This window comes from Sapajus apella, unplaced genomic scaffold (assembly GCF_009761245.1).
Source record: "Sapajus apella isolate SASKATOON/1434 unplaced genomic scaffold, GSC_monkey_1.0 scaffold22, whole genome shotgun sequence".
In the NCBI taxonomy this organism is placed as follows: domain Eukaryota; kingdom Metazoa; phylum Chordata; class Mammalia; order Primates; family Cebidae; genus Sapajus; species Sapajus apella.
Window position 1 is genome coordinate 17,536,608 of NW_022436962.1, and position 17,306 is coordinate 17,553,913.

Consider the following 17,306-nt stretch of genomic DNA (forward strand, 5'->3'; position numbering starts at 1 on the left):
ACTATGTGCCTGGCATTGAACTAGGTGTTGTTTCAATGCTCAGCTTTTTTTTGAGATGGGGTCTCACTCTGTCACTCAAGCTGAAGTGCAGTGTCGTAATCTTGGCTCACTGCAACCTCTACCTCCCGGATTCAAGTAATTCTCCTGCCTCAGCCTCCTCAGGAGCTGGGTTTACAGGTGTGTGCCACCACATCCAGCTAATTTTTGTATTTTTAGTAGAGATGGGGTTTCACCATGTTGCCCAGGCTGGTCTCGAACTCCTGAGCTCAGGTGATATGCCTGCCTTGGCCTCCCAAAGTGCTGGGATTACAGGCATGAGTCACTGCACCTGGCCCCTGCTCAGCTTCACAGAAACTAGATTCCTGGGAAGTCAGGCAGGCCCCAGATACTGATCAAATATTGCATCTACTCTCAAAATTTCCTAAATTTCTATTTCCAACACAGAAGTGAAAACAAAAACAAAAATGGCCAGGCATGGTGGCTCATACCAGTAATCCCAGGACTTTGGGAGGCCAAGGCAGGTGGATCACTTGAGGTCAGGAGTTCAAGAGCAGCCTGGCCAACATACTCAAACCCCATCTGTACTAAAAATTAAAAAAGATTAGCCGGGCATGGTGGCAGAAGTCTATAATCCCAGGTACTTGGGAGGCTGAGGTGGGAGAATTGCTTGATCTTGGGAGGCAGAGGTTGCAGTGAGCCAAGATCACACTACTGCACTCCAGCCTGGATGACAGAGTGAGACTCCATCTCCGAAAAAAAAAAAAAAAAAACTCAGTGTATAACCTTTCCTGTGGCAATATAAGCTTATAAGCTTACTATAAGGGAAGTTTACCTCAAAAGGTAGGTTACTATTCAAAAGAGGAAGCAGTTTTAGAGTTGGGAGGATAAAGAAGCCAGAGTCAGGACTCCCTTGGGGACAAAGGGGAAAGAAGCAAATCATTGCAAGATATTTGTCTAGGGTTTTTCTGGGTTGAGAAGTAAGGACTGGAGGACTAGGAAGTCACAAAAGTTGCTGTTTATTTGGTGATACACTCAAGGTAAGGAGCACCTTCCCTGTAATTACAGCTCAGAGAGGATCAGTTCTTGTGACATTCCTTCTCCACATGCCAACTGGGCCTCTGTCTCAAAAAAAAAGTCATTTTCAAAAATATAAAGCTCTCTTAAAAACATAACTCATGTACATTAAAGCAAAGTTTTGAAACGTTTGTGTTGATTATCTGAATTTAAAAATAATACAAGCAAAATAATTGTTGTTGGTACATATTCATGTACTCTGTGTGTGTGTGTGTTTTGAGATGGAGTCTCACTGTCACCCAGGCTGGAATGAAGTGGTGTGATCTCAGCTCACTGAAACCTCTGCCTCCCGGCTTCAAGCAATTCTCCTGCCTCAGCCTCAGGAGGAGCTGGGATTACAGGCACGTGCCACCATGCCAACTAATTTTTGTATTTTTAGTAGAGACGGGGTTTCACCATGTTGCCCAGGCTGGTCTCAAACTCCTGACCACAGGTGGCCTGCCCTCCTTGGACTCCCAAAGAGTTGGAATTACAGGCGTGAGCCACTGTGCCCAGCCTATATTCATGTACTTTGAATAAAGTACTTTAAATATCTGTGTTTTTTGCCAATACTGTGTTTTTTGTGTTACTGAGATATTTCTACAGAGTATTTTTTAATGTGGTCTTATTTTAATTTTTTTCATAAAATTCCCTCTTTTTTTTTTTTTTTTTTTTTTTTGAGACAGGGTCTTGCTCTGTCTCCCAGGCTGGAGTGCAATGGCATAGTCACAGCTCACTGCAGCCTCCACCTCCTGGGCTCAAGTGATCCTCCTGCCTCAGCCTCCAGAGTAGCTGGTACTACAGATGTGCACCACCACGCACAACTAATTTTTGTAGTTTTTGTGCAGTCAGAGTTTTGTCATGTTGCCCAGGCTGGTCTTGAACTCCTGGACTCAAGTGATTGGCTCACCTTGACCTTCCAAAGTGTTGGGATTACAGGCATGAGCCATCACACCGGGACTGTTACACTCTTTTTCAATTGACTCTACCATCTAGCCCATAATATTTTCAGTTGAGAACTTACTCTTTCTTCAGGTGGTGAGGCTCATGGTAAGCTCAGAACAAGTTCTGCTAAATGGAGGAAATTCTCAAATTATTCTTTTTATTTGAAATGTGTAAATATTTCAGCATAAGTATTTTCCCAGATATGATACCTCCTGTTTGCCTCCATTCAGAATAGATTTCTTTAATAGTTTTATGAGACAAAACTTGTTAGTAAGTTGTTTCTATAGTTTAAAATATTTTGTATATACATGCTTCACAATTGTTAGTTTTTGCAGTTTCATTCTGTTCTTGCATAGAATATAAATTTATGAAATTGTTTTTACAAGAAGCTTCAACAAAAGATTATTCTACAAATCTAGATATTCTAAGGTGCAATTATAGAATTTCAAAATTAAACATTGTAAATGGATTAAGCTTTCTTTATTTATTTATTCAAAGCTTCACTTGCTTTATAGGATAAATTTTCTATCTCTTTGTTTCCAAGTTTTTGTTTTGCTCTTAGAGATAGGGTCTCACTATGTTATCCAGGTTGTACTCAGACTCCTAGGCTCAAGAAATTCTTCCACTTCAGCCTCCTGAGTGCCTGACTCTACAGACACCCTACCATGTCCAGCTTGGCTTCAAGGTTTGCTTTTAATAATTGCATTTTTGGGCCGGGCGCGGTGGCTCAAGCCTGTAATCCCAGCACTTTGGAAGGCTGAGGCGGGTGGATCACGAGGTCAAGAGATCGAGACCATCCTGGTCAACATGGTGAAACCCCGTCTCTACTAAAAATACAAAAAATTAACTGGGCATGGTGGCGCGTGCCTGTAAATCCCAGCTACTCAGGAGGCTGAGGCAGGAGAATTGCCTGAACCCAGGAGGCGGAGGTTGCAGTGAGCCGAGATCGCGCCATTGCACTTCAGCCTGGGTAACAAGAGCGAGACTCCGTCTCCAAAAAAAAAAAAAAAAAAAAAAAAATTGCATTTCTCTAAAAGCTTTCTAGAACATTTCTGCTTTATAGGTTTCTTATGTACCAATAGACTTATTGACAAGAAATGTAACGTGTGTATCATAAGAATTTGTATTTATATGATCCTCACAGATTTTGTCACTGATTGCAATAGCAGTCACAATAAGGTCAGATAAACTTTCAAAAGCTTTGAGTCATTGCATTTCATGAAAAAATTGAACAATTATTGGAATTAATTAAATTTTAATTTGAAGCAGCTGGTGACACATAAAACAGGAATCATGAGCTGTTTGCAGAGTTCTGTTAATTAAACCAAATATATTAACAGCTATTGCTTCGTATTTCATGCCTGTCGAAGAAAACCTTAAAATAACATCTAAGGTTTGAAGTCAATTCTGGGGCCTCCTTAACATATTTATGTCTTCTAATTTCCATTACTACAGGCCCCAAGGAGGCTGGTAAATGTTGGCAAATATTTTATACACGTTATATTTCATCGTCAACTTTATTTAGAAATGAGAATTTTGCACTTAAAATTTCATTAAATATGACTTTTTGGCTTTGTTTGGGTTTTTTGAGCTCTTTGTTGCTGAGAGAGTTCATCGCAAAATTTTTGAAAAGTGTTCCCAAATGATGGAGTAAATAAATAGTTGTAGATTTACCCTATCTAGTATATGTCAACACCATTTTAGCAGGATTGCTCACACTACTTTGTGTAAGCTTTATGGTAGGCACGCTTAACCTCCACTTCCTGCGCGTATTTCACATTTACCATGTTTCCAATTTCCCACCCTTCACACTGACCCCACTGTCTGGCAGATTGGCAGCCTTGTGCCTTAATCATCTTGCAGGTCGCACCTGGGGCCAAGGCACAACTGACTCATACACCAGATGGGTGCCAGGGACGGCAGCAACAAACGTTTCTCCCACATCCTTTGGGATGAAAAGTTAGTTGTCCTAAGTGACCGTGTGCAACCACACTGTTTTTCAAGCCAGTATGAGGTATGCCACTATCCTTAAAATGGAAGAGTTAGTTACCTGTGTTAAGAAAGATTTAGGAAAAGTGAAAGAGGTTATCACTAACAGTTCAGACTTAACCACTTGTTAAGTGTTGTATTCTGTTTACTGCACATGTATCTCACACACTACTAGGGAATACTATGGAACAATATGGAAGTATAAAGTTGATGCAGGGCAGATGACCCCAAATTGGGGTTTAGATGGGAAGGAATTCAAGGGCAAGCCAGTGGTAGATATTGAAGTGGCGGTGTTACAGCTCCAGCAGTGCTGCAGCTCTGCGACGGCCCCTGCAGAGCAGGGCTGCCCCACAGGCAGTGTGCTGAGAGTAGCAGCTCAGGCAGTTGTGCAGTCAAATTTATAACCCCTTTAAATAACATGCAAACTAAGGGACGATTTATGCAGAAATTCCTAGAAAAAGGGTGGTGACTTCTGAGTGTTGCCATGGCAATGGTAAACTGACATGGCACACTGTGGGGCATGTCTTACGGAAAGGTGTTTTCTGCCCCCTCCTTGTTTTAACCAGTCCCCAATTAGGTCAGGTGTCTGAGCCCTGCCTCCAGAGTCGAGTCCTACCTCCTCTTTCAAAGTTATCCACTAAACCAGTCCGGGCTTATTTTAATGCAAATAATAATAAGAATATTTTGTTAAAACAACAACAGCAACAACTCTGGGACACATGTTAAATCAGAGAGATACTTGAAAGTTATTTAAAATACACCACTTACAAAGAGAAAAAAAAAATTAGAGAGATGCCAGGAAAATAAAAGTCAATCAGGAAATATGTATACCTTATCATTTGACCACACAGGTGCCTGCTTCATTCATAAAATGGATTCCTGTAATCCATCCAATCAGCCAGACCTAGGTATGGCTCAAATTAAACATTAAAAATTTTTTCATGTTATCCTTAGGGACACTAAAGCTGTATTCCCAACTTAGGGAATTCCTTCACCTTCATTCCAAGATGTGAAGACACCTGGTCATAGAGGTCAGAGGAATCATGCACTTTAGTCCATGGTTAATCTAACACCTGGATCAAAACTATTATTGAAAGTGAGATAGAGACAAATTGATCTTTAACTTATTAACTTATGTGATGATAAAAACTGTCATCTCCTTGAGCAAACTTGTCTTGCAAGTTGACAGTATTATTTTTGGCCATAACATTGTCTTTTTGGAAACCTGAGTTCGTAAAAGCCACTTTTTTTTTTTTTTTTTCAGGATCAAGCTTCCAACCAATAAGGGAAAATATAATAACATTGATTTTCACACTTTGGAAGAAATGGAATTTGGTAAGCATTTTTCCTAAGGAGCTACTGAGATTTTAAAAATATATCATTTATTTTAATTCATTTGTAAAAAATCACTATTGCAAGAGTTATAAGAACGTGTTTTAAAAATCTGCAAAGCAATTGATTCCAGAATGATTTTTCTCTTTTTAAAGTTTTTACTTTTTTTCCTCATTAACTTGTGTGAATTTTTAGGAATACCGTTGACCCTTGAACAACATGGGTTTGAATGGTGTAAGTCCATTTTTATTTTTTTCAGTGAACATATTGAAAAAATTTCGGAGATTTTTTTGACAACTTGAAAAAATTTGCAGACAGACCACATAATCCAAAAATATCAAAATAATTAAGAAAAAATTAGATATGCAATGAATGGATAACATATATGTAGCTACTAGTCTACTTTATCATTTACTACCATAAAATATACCCAAATTTATTATAAAAAGTTAAAATGTATTAAAACTTATGCCTACAAACACAGACTGCACATGGTATCACTCACGGTTAAGAGAAATATAAACCAACGTAAAAATGCAGTATTAAATCATAACTGCATAAAATTAACTGTAGTACACACTGTACTACTGTGATAATTTCATGACCACCTTCTGTTGCTATTGAATTGAGCTCAAGTGTTGTATCAACTTAAAATGCTGTGTGACGCTAATCATCTCCACATGAGCAGTACGTCTCTAGTAAATTTCATATCACAATAAAAAGTTGTCTCTCATGCTTGTTGCATATTTTTCATCATGTATAGTGTAATACTGTAAACTTTGAATAACACCATGAACCCATACAAAGTGCTAGTGATACTGGTAGTATTCCCAGGAGGCAGAGAAGGTCATAACATTAAAAGAAAAAGCTGAGGCCGGGTGTGGTGGCTCACGCCTGTAATCCCAGCACTTTGGGAGGCCAAGGCTGAGGATCAAGAGGTCAGGAGATCGAGACCATTCTGGCTAACATGGTGAAACCCCGTCTCTACCAAAACATAAAAAACTAGCCACACGTGGTGGCACACACCTGTAGTCCCAGCTACTCAGGAGGCTGAGGCAGGAGAATTGCTTGAACCCAGGAGGAGGAGGTTGCAGTGAGCTGAGATCGCGCCACTGCACTCCAGCCTGGACGACAGAGTGAGATTCTGTCTCAAAAAGAAAAAGAAAAAGAAAAAGAAAAAGCTGAATTGTTTGATATAAAAGTTGAATTACACAATTTGTAGACTGAGGTTGCCAACTGCAGTTGCCCACCATTTCAGACAAATGATTCATCTTGTAAACTTATGATATTGCTAAATACAGTGCAGTACTATAAATGTATTTTCTCTTCTTTATGATTTTCCTAATAACATTTTTTCTCTAGCTCATTTTATTGCTGTATGAATACAGTACATAATATATGTAACATACAAAATATGTGTTAATTGACTGCCTATGTTATTGGTAAGGCTTCCAGTCAACAGTAGGCTATTAGTTATCTAAGTTTTGGGGGAGTCAAAAGTTTTGCACAGGGTGGGTTTTGTACCCCTAACCATTCCTTCCGTCCCTGTGTCGTTCAAGCATTGACTGTATCTCAATCTTGCTGACTTCAGCTGTAAAATGAGAATCTAGACCAGTGGATTTTCAGTGTTCATTCTAGTTTCCCAAATTCATTGTTTATATCTTTTTTGAATATCTGGAATTTTATGTCATGTATTACTGTATGATCTTGTTAATAAGAAAGATTATATAAGCTCTAGGATTATAAGCCTTTTTTCTTTTATTTTTCTTACTTTAACAAGCAAATGTTATTCTAAAGAAAGTGTGAGCAAACATATTAGATACATGGAGGGAAAAGACAGAGGAAGATGGAGAATGCAGTGAGTCAGGGTGTGTGGGACAGCACAGGTGCCTTTCAAAGACTTTCTTAGGTATAGAGGATCACCTAGTGGTAGGAATAGAAAAAGCTTTTTAAAAGTTTAAGGTCCTTTTTCTTAGGCTTTAGTTCATATCACTGAGTATAGTCATATGGTTGGTGATTAATTTCTTTAAACCGTACCAAGATGTTGAATATTTATCTATTTGTAATTTATTTAAATTATGGTAATATGTTAAATATTTAATGTTTTTTTCCCAAGTCTTTCTTCTCTAAAAGGACTCAAAATCTCCTTCAAGCTTGAAAATTAATTATTGCCTCAGAAAATGTGTTATATTCATTGTTCTATTGTCAAAAGAAGTCTAGAAATGTACACCAGCATGAAAGCATCATCGTTATCTACCAGAGCCCCTCCTAAATTACCAGTGACAAGCAAACCCCACTTTTAATTTCACAGATAAGGTCACTGAGGTCCATCTACATAACAGATGCAATATTTGGAGGACCAAGATAGATTTTTCACGTGTCAAAAATAATACATCAGGTGTATGGCATCTTCCATTTACTTTGGGTTCTTTCAGAAGCAGAGACTAAGATAGATTTGGTGGATGTAGTTTATTTGGGTGATGATTCCAGGAAGCAAAATGGTGGAGGGGTGTGGACAGGGACAGTGAGGGAAGAAGGAAAAGTATAAGAATGCAATCTCACCATTTGTAGAGTAAGTACCTGGGGTTTGATTCTTCTGGATCTCTCGGAATTGCCCAAACGAAAGATGGAACATTGGGGCATTTGTTCACTGACTGCTGACCCCATCGATTGAGGATTGCCCTTGGAAGCTGTAACTGTCTCCACATTTTTAGGCCATGGCTGTGTGCTGGCTGAGCAGGCTCCTTTATCTTCTGAGAAAGCCCTGGCAGAGACACACTAAGAAACCTGTGACTTGCACTTGAGGTGGAAAGAGTCTGAGCCCACAAAGAACTGCCTACCCCATCTGTGGCTGAAATAAGAAATGGGCCAAGTGGGTGACATGAAGGTAATTGCTAGTCCACCTCTTACCCTGCTCAGATCTTCGTGTCCCTATATGGTGGTCATAATCTCTAAAAAAAACTTTGTAGAGAGAATTGATAGAATGAACTGTGGTACCTGCTATTATAACTGGTCCCAAGCTCCAAATGACATTTGTCAGTTCTCTCATCCACCACCCATTCTCAATTTCCCTTTTGATGACTAGTATTATCTGATCTATTAATAATTTATTTACCTGATGGGGGATCCCAGACTTTCACCTCAGAGGGTCTGGCCTTGAGTTGCCTTGCCTTTTTTGGGCTATGATGACTGCATTTGCTTGTTCACTGTTTTCACTAGACATAAAAGCATATGGAGGTACCCCAGTGGATGCCCTGAGTTCCGGACATATTCTTCCATGTCCCTTTCTGTAGCAGCAAGTCTAGTTTCTCATGATAATAAGAGTTGACTAACTTTACCAGTATTATAACTCTTTTCTTTTCCTGCTGGTCCACCCACATAAGGAAAACAAAGAGACTAGTTACCGTATCAGGTTTTATGGAACCCTTATGTGTCACTAGGAGTAGTGTTCCCACTTCCTACTTTACCCAGCAGAGCCTAAGGTAGAAGGAAAGGGAAGGACATGTGGATTATTTATAGTGATAGTGACAAGAGCCAATTCTTTTTCCATTTCTTGGCTTCTAGACATGTATATTTTAGCTACTGGGGACATAGCTTGATACACTAGTTCAATGCTGACAGTGCATTATGAAAAATAGTTTTCCCATTCTATAGGATGAACTCATGCTTTAGTGAAGCCGTAAATAGGCCATTCCAATATGGTACCTTATTACTATATTAGTTTCCTAGGGCTGCTATAACAGAGTATCAAAAACCTGGTGGCTTAGAATGGCAGAAATTTATTGTCTCACAGTTCTGGAGGCCAGAAGTCTGAGATCAAGGTGTCGGCAGAATTGGTTCCTTCCGAGGGCTGGGAAGGAAATTCTGTCTCATGCCACCTTCCTAGTTTCTGGTGGTTTGCCAGCAATTGTTGATGTCACTTGGTTTGCAACAGTGTAACCACAATCTTCCTATGGTGTTCTCCCTTTGTCTATGTCTCTGGGTCTGAATGTCTTCTTTTAATTTATTTTAAAAGATAAGGTTTCACTCTGTTGCCCAGACTGAAATGCAGTGGTGTGATCATAGCTCACTGCAGCCTCGAACTCCTGGGCTCAAGTGATCCTCCCACATCAGCCTCCTAAGTAGCTAGGACTACAGGTTCATTCCAACATGCCCAGCTAATTTTTAAAAAATGTTTTGTAGAAATGGGGTCTAGGTATGTTGCTAAGGCTGGTCTTGAACTCTTGGCCTCAAACAATCCTCCCACCTTTGCCTCCCAAAATGCTGGGATTGCAGGTATAAGGCATACTGCCCAGTCCAAATGTCCCCTTTTTATAAGGACATAGTCATAATGGCTTAAGGTTTGCCTCGATGATTTTATCTTAACAAATTACATCTGCAACTACCCTGCTTCCAATTAAGGTCACAATCTGAAGTACTTGGGGTTAGGATTTCAGAAGCTGAAGAATTTGGAATATGAATTTATTAGGGTCACAACTTAACCCATAACAGTATCAGAGCACTTTCTTTCTTTTTTTTTTTTTCTTTTTGAAACAGAGTTTTGCTCTTGTTGCTTAAGCTGGAGTGCAATGGCATGACCTTGGCTCACTGCAACCTCTGCCTCCTGGGTTCAAGTGATTCTCCTACCTCAGCCTCCTGAGTAGCTGGCATTACAGGCATGTGCCACCACGTGTGGCTAGTTTTGGATTTTTAGTAGAGATGGGGTTTCTCCCTGTTGGTCAGGCTGGTCTCAAACTTCTAACCTCAGGTGATCACCCGCCTCAGCCTCCCAAAGTGCTGGGATTATAGGCGTGACCCACTGCGTCCAGCAGACGACTTACTTTTAAGAAATAGGTAGGACATGGTAGAACCAGTGAATTTTATGATCATGTACTTATTTCTCTGTCAAATGGGTCCCTTGGCCCAAGGGAATCTTATGCAGGAACCCATGGATGTGAATCAGGTATTCTGTCAGCTTTCAGAGAGTAATGCTGGCACATCTACTGCAGAGGGAGTAGGTATCATTTCCATCAAGGAGGACAGGATCCAATGCAGTTTACTAGTCACCAAGAAGCTGGTTGTTTTTACGTAGGATTGTGCCATACTGAGAACCTGGTGTCAATCTGCTACTGACAGTGTGGTTATTTAGCAAAAATGGTGGCTAGACCAGTTTAGAGAGGATGAGAGGCAGTCCATGCTGTTGGACCCATCTATAGCCACCAGCGCCGATAGCATGGCTGTTCTGATGATGAGACCATTGTGCAAACGCTTGGGTGATGAAGGACACCCACTGGACGATCCATCAGACAAACTGTCCTGTCCACCTGGTTGTTTCCTGTCTTACCTGTGGTGGATGCTCCCTAGTGGGTATTGACAAAAGATGCAAGACTCCTCACATTTTTTCCCATTCCCAGCAGGTCTATTCGCAAGCCTCTTCTTTAAATCTCTATGTCTACAATAATTTAATCCTGTTCCTATCAGCCAAATTATTTGCCCAGGAGTATATACTAAGCTTGGACCACCTTTCCTCCATATGAAGTAGATGATCTGCTGTTCTACTCACAGCTCAGCCCACTGAAGTCCCCTGTTGTGGTGTTCTGGGGAGCAGCCATCTATCTTCAGGACATACCAACATATTAAGCCAACCTATCTGTGAACCAGGATCGGGAGTTTTTTTTTTTTTTTTTTTTCTCTATGGGCTGCTTTTGGGGAACTCACCATAAGGCCATAGATGGGCATTGAGATAGAAAGCCTTTGTGAAACAGAGTAGGTGACTCATGGCCTGCTGTTTATGTTATTTATGCCTTTTCGACCTGCTTGGGCCTTGTCCTGGGATGGTTTGCTGCTGCATCCGCTACAACCTGTGATCTGACAATACTCAGATAGTGATGGATTGTTCTGGTTACATACCTGATGTTACAAGGTCAGGTGCTCAGTCTCTACTGGCCCAGTAGCACAACAGGAGCTGCTTTTTAAATGATAAGTCATTCTCTAGTGGAGAAAACATGACCTTGTTCCAGAATGCTAGGGAGCCTGTGTAATGAATCTCTCATTGAGGCGTGCCAGAGGGTCGGCCTTAATTTGCCATGGTTATCTCTGGCATTGTAGATCTGCCAGATGATATGGCCAAGTGCTGGATGCTTGCTTGATTTTGCACTGTAGTTGCTTTCAGCTTTCTGCTGGGCCAATACATGAGTTTTTCTTGTTATAGAAATCAAGCAAAACTCAAGTGTGTTAGCCATCTATCTCTTACCTAGAAACATAATAGTCTATTCGTCACAGCCACAGATCCCTGGACTCTGTTTCTACTCCAGCTGTGCTGTCCATTGCAGCAATTATTTTCAGCATGCCATTGACAAGGTGATTAAGCGCTGGCCCTGGCCTAGGCCATTCTGGATTTCTATTGATGCTATTCTATAGCAGCATCTTCTCCTGTCAACCCTGGCCTACAGAGGTCAGCCACCACTGCATGGCTTAAAAATGCTGGTGTCCCCCTTTCTAGACATTTCTTCTTGTCTTAGTGTAGGCAATATCCTTTGTCCCTTCTAGAAATAATAATCAGAGGGTGATCTTAGGTAATAAATCCAGTCTAACTTTCCCACCTCCTAAATATCGCCTTTTTTCTTTTTCTTTTGGGATGGAGTTTTGCTTTTGTCACCCAGGCTGGAGTGCAGTGATGGGATCTTGGCTCACTGCAACCTCTGCCTCCATGGTTCAAGCAATTCTCCTGCCTCAGCCTCCTAAGTAGCTGGGATTACAGGCATGCACCATCACGCCCGGCTAATTTTGTATTTTTAGTAGAGATGGAGTTTCACTATGTTGGTTAGGCTGGTCTCAAACTCCTAACCTCAGGTGATCCGCCTACCTCGGCTTCCAAAAGTACTGGGATTACAGGTGTGAGCCATTGTGCTGGCCCCTAAAGACTGCTAATCCTACCCTACTTGCTAAAGCTCATCATCACGTTCAGACTTCAAGAAGCCATCCCAGTGGTAACTGCCAGAATGGTACATTCAGAATTTAACATTCTTGCCAGAATGTTAAATCCCAAATCATGAGTGTGCTCCCATGTCAGTATGCCCTACCCTGTCTAACTTTATATTCTGTAGTCCCTCTCTTCCCAGCCTCCTCAAGATCTACTTTCAAGCATGTCCTGATTCCTGCTTGTACTTCTTAGCCATGTGCTGCAACTCTTTTGGTGAGGAAACCATTCCCTCCCAGAGTAGGAAGAGGTATGGAGACAATCGGGGAGGTGGAAGGGGGGGGCAGGAGAGAACTGACTAGGAAAACGACTATGCAAGGATATGCCTTAGGTGGACCCATTGACATATTCTCACCTCGTATCTCAAAATCCTATCCCATCCATATCAAGCCCTGACCTTTAGCAAGGAAAATTCTACCATGAGACCACCCAGAAGGCTGTTGAGTAATGAAGGCAAGAATTGACAGTAAGCAGGACTAGGTACTAGGCAGTGAGAATGGAGAGCAAGTGACAGATGGGGGAATATTTGTGGGAGATAGAATTGACGGGATATAGAGAAAGGAGTAGAGTGATTCTATAGTTTCAGGCTTAGTTAGCTAAGCGAATGGGAATATTATTTACTGAGATGGGGAAGTAGTAAAAAGAGCAGGTATGGAGGAAATTATCATTATTATTATTTTTGAGACAGTCTTGCTCTGTAGCCCAGGCTGGAGTGCAGTAGTGTGATCCCTGCTTACTGCAGCCTTGACCTCCTAGGCTCAAGTAGTCCTCCCACCACGGTCTTCTGAGTAGCTGGGACTACAGGCATGTGCAACCACGCCCAGCTAATTTTTAAATTTTTTGTTTGTTTGTTTTTTGAGACAGAGTCTCACTTTGTTGCCCAGGCTGGAGAGCAGTGATGCGATCTCGGCTCACTGCAGTCTCTGCCTCCTAGGTTCAAGCAATTCTCCTGTCTTAGCCTCCTGAGTAGCTTTACAGGCACATGCCACCACACCCAGCTGATTTTTATATCTTTTTTTTTTTTTTTTTTTTGAGACGGAGTTTCGCTCTTGTTACCCAGGCTGGAGTGCAATGGTGCGATCTTGGCTCACCACAACCTCCGCCTCCTGGGTTCAAGCAATTCTCCTGCCTCAGCCTCCTGAGTAGCTGGGACTACAGGCGTGCGCCACCATGCCCGGCTAATTTTTGTATTTTTAGTAGAGACGGGGTTTCACCATGTTGACCAGGATGGTCTCGATCTCTTGACCTCATGATCCACCCGCCTCGGCCTCCCAAAGTGCTGGGATTACAAGCGTGAGCCACCGCGCCCGGCCGATTTTTATATCTTTAGTAGAGACAGGGTTTCGCCATGTTGTCCAGGCTGATCTCGAGCTCCTGACTTCAAGGGATACACCTGCCTTGGCCTCCCAAAGTGCTGAGATTACAGGTGTGAGCCACCACACCCGGCCTAATTTTTAAATTTTTTTTGTAGTGACGAGGTCTCACTATGTTTCCCAGGTTGGTCTTAACCTCCTGGGCTCAAGAAGCCTTCCTTCTTGGCTTCCCAAAGTGCTGGGATTACAGGCATGAGCCATTGTGCCTGGTAGGAATTCTTATTCAAATCTTGAGTTTGAGATTTCCTTGAAGCATTTACTACCATATAGAGATATCCAAAAGAGTTGAATACACAGGCGTGAAACTTGGGAAGGTCAGGGGAGAGAGAGATCATGGTTAGAGATACAGATTTGAGAATGAAAAGCTTGTTGATGGTTCTTGAGATCATAGCACTGAGATGACCAAGGGATGGGATACAGAAATTAGAATTTGAGAGAGATTATTTACTAAAATGTCCACAAAAAGAAAAGAAAAAAGGAATTTGAGGGGTTGAGGAAGCTAAAATGTACAGAAAAGAGGGCCAGAGAGGAAGCGGCTATGCAGAGAAAAAAATCCAGAAATCTGAAGTGGGTGTTCTTGAGTCTTTGCCTGAATATCAATCTGTACTTCACAGGCTGAAACTACATGATGTTGGGAAAAGAACAACTTTCAAGGAAAAAGCAGTTTCTAGGGAAGCTGTAAATCAAACAATTCTGAGTTCATTCAGGGCCGAGAATTGTCTGCTGAATATGTTGGACTTCAGTAGAGACTCCAGAAGGGGTATGCCTTAATAATAGGCCTAAACTAACTCTAGAAGAAAGGCTAGAGTGCTTTCTATAAAACTTAATAATCCACAAAATAATCAGACTGAACCATAAGTAACTCAACATGAGTGTAGGCATCATTACATGCAACATTCTTTCAAACAATACAACAAAATAAAAAATGTAAAATTTACGCCGGGCGCGGTGGCTCACGCCTGTAATCCCAGCACTTTGGGAGGCCGAGGCGGGTGGATCACGAGGTCAAGAGATCGAGACCATCCTGGTCAACATGGTGAAACCCCGTCTCTACTAAAAATACAAAAAATTAGGCCGGGCGCGGTGGCTCAAGCCTGTAATCCCAGCACTTTGGGAGGCCGAGGCGGGTGGATCATGAGGTCAAGAGATCGAGACCATCCTGGTCAATATGGTGAAACCCCATCTCTACTAAAAATACAAAAAATTAGCTGGGCATGGTGGTGCGTGCCTGTAATCCCAGCTACTCAGGAGGCTGAGGCAGGAGAATTGCCTGAACCCAGGAGGCGGAGGTTGCGGTGAGCCAAGATCGTGCCATTGCACTCCAGCCTGGGTAACAAGAGCGAAACTCCGTCTCAAAAAAAAAAAAAAAAAAAAATGTAAAATTTACAGTGTGTGGTATCCAATAAAAAATCTCTATACACAGAAAGAACTAGGAAATGTAACCCATAGCTGACAAGAAAATCAGTGAATAGAAACAGGCCCCAAAATGAGAGTAATGATGAATTTAGCAGACACAGGTCTTAAAACAGCTTTGATAATGTTCAACATGCTGAAAATTTAACAGAAAACATGACATGTTGAGAAGAGAGGTGAAAAAATATAAAAGAGAAGCAAAGTTGTTAAAACATACAATGGCTGAAATAAAAATTAACTGGACAGGATTAATAGCAGATTAGTATTACAGAAGAGAGAATCAGTAAACTTGAAGATTAAGCAATAGGTTCTATCCAAAATGAAATACAGAGGAAAAAAAAAAAAAAGGCTGGGAAAATGGCCTCTAAAACCACATTAAATCATCTAAAGGCCGGGTGCAATGGCTCATGCCTATAATCCCAGCACTTTGGGAGGCCGAGGCGGGCGAATCCCCTGAAGTTGGGAGTTTGAGACCAGCCTGGCCAACATAGTGAAACCCCGTCTCTACTAAAAATACAAAAATTAGCTGGTCGTGGTGGCTTATGCCTGTAATCCCAGCTACTCAGGAGGCTGAGGCAGGAGAATTGTTTGAACCCTAGAGGCAGAGGTTGCAGCGAGTTGAGATTGTGCCATTGCACTCCAGCTTGGGCAACAGAGCAAGACTGTTTAAAAACAAACAAACAAATAAACAAAAGACCCACACACATTAAAAACAAAAACAAAAACAACACAGAATACCAGAAGCAGAAGAGAGCGTGGGAGACAATAAATATGTGAACAAATAATGTTAAAAATTTTTACAAATTTGACAACTAAAAACGTATAGCTTCAAGGAGCTCAACTGACTTTAAGCAGAATAAATACAAATTAAATCATATCAAGTCATAACACTAGAAAACCAAAAGGCTAAAGAGAAAATCTTATTGTAGCCAGAATAAAAGGATATTCGGGGAAGAAAAAAATATTAAAAAAAAATATGGACATCACATCAGCAACTACACAGGCAGAAGACAATGGATGACTCCTGGAAAGCACTCTAAGAAAAAACAGTACAGGCCGGGCACAGTGGCTCACACCTGTAATCCCAGCACTTTGGGAGGCTGAGGCAGGTGGATCACTTGAGATCAGGAGTTCAAGGCCAGCCTGTCTATCATGATGAAACCTCTTCTCTACTAAACATACAAAAATTAGTTGGGCATGGTGGCACATGCCTGTAATCCCAGCTATTTGAGGTGGAGGCAGGAGAATCTCTTGAACCCGGGAGGTGGAAGTTGCAGTGAGCCAAGATCAAACCACTGCACTCCAGCCTGGGTGACAGAGCAAGAGTATAAATAAATAAATAAATAGGAAAAAAAACAGAACAAAACAAGCCACCAATCAACACAGAATTCCTAGCAAAAATATTTTTGAACAATAAGAATAAAATAAATCAAAATATGTTCAGACAAGTGAAAACTCAGAAAATTTACGGCCACAAAAAAAGAATTTCTTTCTTTTCTTTTTTTTTTTAAGACGGGGTTTCACCATGTTGGTCAGGCTGGTCTTGAACTCCTGACCTCAGGTGATCCTCCTGCTTTGGCCTCCAAAGTGCTTGGATTATAGGCGTGAGCTACCACGCCTGGCCAAAAAAATAATTTCTTCAGGCAAAAGGAAAATGATAATAGATAGAAACTTGGAATTAAGTTTATTAGAAATTATAAATATTTGGGTTTATATAACACTAATTTTCTGTAGTTTTAAAATTAACTGTTTAAATAAAAAAAATGATAGGATTTATAATATATGAGGTAAAATGTATAACAACAATAGCATAAAAGTTGAGAGGGGAAAATAAAACATACAGTAGCCTTATATACAAAGTGGTATAATTATTTGAAGGTAGACTCTTATAAGTTAAGGGTATATATTATGAACCTCAGAGCTATTTTTGCAAATAAAACCAAAAAGCTATAGCTATAAGACAATATTGAAGAGAAATATAAATCATAAAAATTTTCATTACTTTATTCCATAACAGACCTAGAAAAAAACCTTGAGACCAGCCTGGCCGACAGAATGAAACCCCGTCTCTACTAAAAATACAAAAATTAGCTGGATGTGGTGGCATGTGCCTATAATCCCAGCCTCTCCGGAGGCTGAGGCAGGAGAATCGCTTGAACCTGGGAGGTGGAGGTTGCAGTGAGCCAAGATCTTCTTACTGGACTCCAGCCTGGGTGACAGGGCAAAAAAAAAAAAAAAAAAAA